Source organism: Chroicocephalus ridibundus, chromosome 8 (assembly GCF_963924245.1).
Source record: "Chroicocephalus ridibundus chromosome 8, bChrRid1.1, whole genome shotgun sequence".
NCBI classification, from domain to species: domain Eukaryota; kingdom Metazoa; phylum Chordata; class Aves; order Charadriiformes; family Laridae; genus Chroicocephalus; species Chroicocephalus ridibundus.
Genome location: NC_086291.1, coordinates 20,423,467 through 20,429,466, shown reverse-complemented (window position 1 = coordinate 20,429,466; position 6,000 = coordinate 20,423,467).

The window sequence follows — 6,000 nt, the reverse complement described above, 5'->3', positions numbered from 1 at the left end:
TTTCTTCTGAAACAACAGATAGAAATTCAAAAAACAGCGTAGGAAACTTACCTCTCCAGCACTTTTCTTTTCCCGCAGGAAGTACGGCGATTTCTATAACACACTCAAAGGCAATTTACTGTGACATGACTTAAAAAGTAAAGCTCATTTTTACAGTGTATAGGTTTTTTGCAACACGGTAGAATTCCTGTATGTCTGACAGCACAAAGAATAGCGTACAAAATACCGTGTGGATTTAAAGTGACCAAAAGCAGAGGCTGGTTTATAATTGTCTTTCCTTTTGTTGCAGAACCCAAATTCTTTTCCTTTGGGGGCTGGAGCAGGGTGTCTGTGAGCCTCAAGAGAGAAAATAGGTCATCTATTTCAATGAGAAAAGGATGCATTTTGGCTTGTTTTGTTTTCCCACAGCTAGTAACAAACTGTGCCCTGAGCTTAAAAGCAGAAAGCTTAGTGAGGTCAGAAGTAAATGAATCCCTGTGCTGTATTTCTGCCATTTGTCTTTCCAGGCTGATTTTTAACTCAATCTTCAAATGCTATAAGGAGGTTGTTACTGCTATAGAAAAAAACAAACAAACAAACAAATAGCGCAGAGCATGGCAGAGCACTGAAGAGCGTGCTCTTCTCCCCGGAGGGGAGCGCCGGGCTGTCCCCAGGCGCCGGGAGGCTGCCCACTCCGCGGCTGCATTCGGCTGGATCCCGGATCCCGCCGGCATCGCACAAGAGCGAGCCTGGGACAAGGGCTGTACCCACCACATTGCAACTGGCCTTTGAGCAAAAAAACCTGCCTAATGTGCAGTTTACCCAGCGACAGGGGATGGGGGGCAGAGCCACGCTGTAGGCGTTCAGGCCTGAGCTTTTCAAAGGCTTTATTTAAACGAGGAGAGCCAGTCATCTTGGAGAAGGTGAACAGCAGGGATAGGCACATGCTGCCATTATTAACCCAACAAATTGATGTAAAAGCATTGAAAGGAATGGAAACCAAGGCAAGGTAAGATACAGAAACTGGTCTATATTTTAGCACTACATTTGGGAACTTCTAGCGCTATTGTGCTCCCATTCACACTATCAAGATATTTGGCCTTGCAGCCACTCATTCTGTGTTCAGTGTTGTGCTTAAGGTGCATCCCATAATACCTCCTGCCCCACGGTCATTTAGGAGTTTTTGCATTGGAAAAATAGAAAATTTAGAGGTACAAACTATACCTGTATTTTTTTGTTTTAGATGTATATAATGGGATATTGAACTATGCAGGATGGGAAGCCAGGAAACAACAATTAGACCTGTTGCAAAGAAATTTGGCTTGAGGCATCTGAATTTTGATTTGGCTACCTAAAAATCCTTCAAAATATGCTCCTTTTTGGTATCAGTATAGCATATGTTGTAAATGTAACAAAGACTGAGAGATACAACTTTCAGCACAAAACTAGCATCATCTCTTGGAAGATTTATATACGTGACAGACTCTGAAATGAAAGAAAAAAGAAAAAGCAACCTTATTTTAGGGTAGCAAACAGAATCATAAATAGTGGCTTTGTCGCACACATTTGCTGATTAGCCACGGCTCTGGAATTTTAAGTGCTAGTGTTGGAGAAGGGAAAAAGTCAGCCAGGTGCAATCTGAATTCCAGTTTCCAATTATTCCAGAACCTGTCCTCTAGTATATCAGGTCACTAATACACTAATAGATGTCTTTATCATAACAGCAGAGAGATCAGCCTTTGGCCAGATTTTTTCCAAGAAACTTTCGCAGAACTAGCTTTATTCTGGAGATACCAGTATCCTGTTAATTCTGGACCTCAGTGGACTTCTAAAAACACCATGCAAACTGAATTTATGGATTAATTGCAGAAAGAATAGATACTATCACTTACCTCTGAAAAATAATCAATATTGCAGAAAAGGCTTGTAAGCAGAATTAAAAGGAGCGGTGATTTTCCTTAATCGGTTTCGAGCTATTACACACGACCAATTTTCATTAGGGCTTCTTGCCTGCCCCTAGAACATACAGTGCTAGGTTAATCCTAGAATTAGCGTTACAGCCTGTCTCAGATCTCAGGTCCTCGCCCTTTCAGAGTTTACATATATAAAAAGGAGTTTCTGTTTTACAGTTTTCACACACACATTTGTCAAAACTCGCTTCCTTTTCCATGCCTTGACATGCGCTGATGAGTACCACCACAGTGCTACCCTCGCATCTTACCCACCTGCAGCCTCGGGCTGTGTAGTTTTGGCAGGGCTTGGCCGCACACGGTACGGTCAGCAGCCTTAGATGCACACTTGTGTAGAATCTCGCAAATACATCTGACTGCTTTTAACATGTAAGAGTTTCGGTGCCTTACAGATACGTGCACGATGCCACAACTACCTCTTAGGTTCACGATCTGCCTCATTAACGCGTACGTAACTATATGTATACAATGGCTCTCAAGCCCTTGATAGAACAGTTGGATTCTCCATACAGATGCATATAAGGGGGGGGGAGAAAAAAGCTATCTCAGAAAGTTCTATCACATTTTATGTGCTGCTCCTTGCCTAGCCTTTTTTGTTATTTTTTGGTGTACTTTTCAGCTTTCTCACATTTTAAAATGATACAGTAGTATATCAATTATAATTGAGCGGTAAAAAAATATTATTTCTCTCTTTACTAGATGTACGGTATGCGTGAGTCAAAGCAAAGATTTGTAGGCTGTGGAGAGATAATTTAAAAGCATAATGGCTGTTAGTGCTTGCTTACGTTACTAAGTTTGTTTTCTTTTCCCTTTTATATTTGTCATATAATTTTTACTGTGTGTTTTTCTCATCTGAAAGCATTTCGAAAGACATTATGATCTGCCACTTTGTCTTATAAAAGGTCATTAGTCACACAAATTGTGATTTAATTTGAACTTTAAATTCTATGGATTTTCTGTTTCAGTCTGTAAGAAATGAGACTGAAAGGGGAAATTAAAACCATTGTTTGGCCAAGACCAAAGCAAATTGTGAAGGACACCTCAGTTGGGTTTAACAGTCTGCCCAGCTGGAAGGATGCTCAAAAACACAGGGGTGGGGAGAAGTGTCCATCACAGCCATGCCATTGCCGCACCTTCCACATCTAATCTTTGAAAGGCTTCAGCGTCTCGTCAAAGGCTATTTAAATAAGTAACATACACACACACACAAACATTTTGAAAAATGAAGATGAAGATCTAGAGTGTAAAAGGATAGACTAAGCCTACGAGAGTAGCGCAGGGATCTTCCATTGTGCCCTGCTGCCTTGATAAGTCAGTTAACACAGTTAATGATATTTAGGAAACCAAGTGGTACTCATGTAGTTTTCAGCTGTTGTGTTCTCTTGTAAGAAGATTCTGTCTTACTTTCCTGGAGTAACAGCTACAGGCACAGATCTGAAATGCAGAGAAGGCAGACTACACTATTTCTATAGCTGTTATTAAAAATACAAAAACAATGCCCCCCCACACCCCCATCTTTACCAACAGATGTTTCAAATGACAGATTTGGGGCTTGAACAGCCCTTTCATTTTTGCCCTTTCTCCTCGCCTGCCATCCCTTCGGCGGGTCTGTGCCGAGCAGCGCCCAGGGGAAGGAGCAGCGTTACGAGGATGCTGCTGGTGGGTCCCTGGGCACAGCAGGGCTGAGCCCCCCCGCGCCGCCCACGCACCCCAGAGCACTTCTCACAACTGGGGCCATGTCTCACACACGGGTCTGATGCTGCAATAGTATTGTCCGTCTACAGAGCTCTGCTTCATCCAGACCGATGGTTATTCATACTTCGGTACACTTGGAGGCCTTCTGCAGCACAAGGCTGGTTTTTTGTGGCTGTAATCCTCCGTTTCACTCAGAGATTTTTTTTTTCACATCATGTCGCCTGTGTACAAGTCATTATAAGAAAATGTTTGGTGGAAAATTAATGTATAAACTGTAAATAGAATGATTTAGTCCCTGTTTTTATCAGTGCAGACCAACACAGCTCTTAATTGCTAAACTGACCTGGTCCCAAAGAAAAGGCCAGCTGTGTCTAATCATCCAGGGGATGGACCAGAACACACTGAATAAAGGAAATGGAAAGTAACGCCAAAATGTTTTAAGATGTAAAATGACACAACGTTCAATGAACACTTGCCAACATCATCTCTAATTACTGCAGTGATTAAGTAGTAAAGAATTTGGTCCCAAGGGGATTGCAGTTCTGAAGGAAATACGGTGCCATGTGTTACAGAATTTTTTCTTGCAAATCATTATGGAAATCCTGCTTTCTGTGGTTCTCCTAACAAACTCTTTCTTTGCAAAAGCCATGCTTCATTTGTGAAGTGCAGAGGGAGTGTAGCTTGCCTGCTTCTGAAGATTTACGTCTTTATTGCCATATATTCAACTTGCCTTTTTAAAAAAATCCTTTTATGTCTCTAAAGAAAGAAGCATAGAAAGCATTATATATTTGCATACTGTAAGGGTTCCTCTCATCCTCGCTGAAGAACAAACAGAGAATAGGGGAGGGTTAGATAAAAGCACCGAGACCTTAACGCAGCATGGCAATGGCCTAACAAACAGCCAGAGACGCTGCAATTAATGCAAGACCAGTTTAAAATCACAGTCCTCGGGGACACCTTAGAAGACCTTTTTTAGAGGTACTTCTATTTCTTTTTTTTTTAATTCTCTTAACCACAAGATCAATTTTTTTTCAGCTTAAAAAAAAACAACCATCAAAGCACAACAAAAAAGAACTCTGAGGCTGAATAACAAAAGCATTTGAATTTATTTTAATTTACAGGTTATGTTTAAACTTTTTATAACTCTGGATCAAAACGCCTATTGTAGAAGCGAAATGTGTATTTTACCATAGCACGCTCGTGTTTATTGTGTTTCAGTCTCTCAGCAGGTGTCCCCAGGTGTATGCTGTCTTCTCATCTTTTCATTCAGCAAAGGAAGAGGAAAAATCCTCATCCTTTTGCAGAGCTAGTGTAGGAGACAAAGAACAGCAAGGGAATAACCGTGGACCTCCTTCTCTGTTTTGTCCTGATTTTTTTTGCATCAGATCCATGTCTCTGTCTTCCTCCTACTTCTTGCTATACAGAGCTTCCAAACACGCTATGGCATGTTCCACAAAGAAATATTTAGCTCTCACAAAGCACTTTTATCAGTACATCAAAGCGACACAATTATCCCCATTTTGCGGGTGCGAAAACCAAGACTCAAACATCATTTGTATGGAATATGCACAGCAGGGAAATAGCGCTGTAGGTTCCCAGGCTATGAATGCCATCCGTGTCCATCAGAAATGAGGTAGTAAAGAGCAGGGCATTGCTGTGCACAAAGAGGTCAAGCGAGAGGAGAGGGAAGAAGAGGCACCAGTCCCTGGCACCCGGGGTTATACGCTTTCTGTTGGCCTAAGACAGACATAGAATCAGCCCTAAACGATTAAAACCAGGCCCAACCGATTTCAGACCTAGCTTTTAGAGAAAAATATAACACATGATTAAATGTGAGTGAGAAATGGCAACATAGACAGTTACCAGCTGTCAGCTGCGCCCCGATGGCCTGGCTGTGCCATGCTGCTAGGTATTTGGTAAAATATATTAGCAAAATGGAAATTAACATTCTTGGTTTTACCCCGACTACAGTAGTAAATTAAAACGTTTCTTCTTGCCTCTTAGTAGATACGAGGTTTAGCTGGAAAGGCAACAGATGCTCTGAATTTCAGTGTTTAAAATGAGACTCTTCCTTCTTAGCCAAGTTGTTACAAGTATGGTAGAAGATGCTCTTTTTTCCTCGGCATTGAGTAAGATGTTAAACTTAGTTTTCTAAGCTTATTTCATGAATCATTCATGATCAAGTACAAATCCTCACGAACTCACAAGCTTCCTGGTCGAGAGCACTGAACCAGCAAGAAGAATATTTAGGGAGACTTAATGGGAATGCCAAAACAGTTAAAAATACGACTGCAAGGATCAAAAACAGTAAGTGAATTCAGTGGACCAGAACAGTTATCAGTGGGCTCAGTCCCAT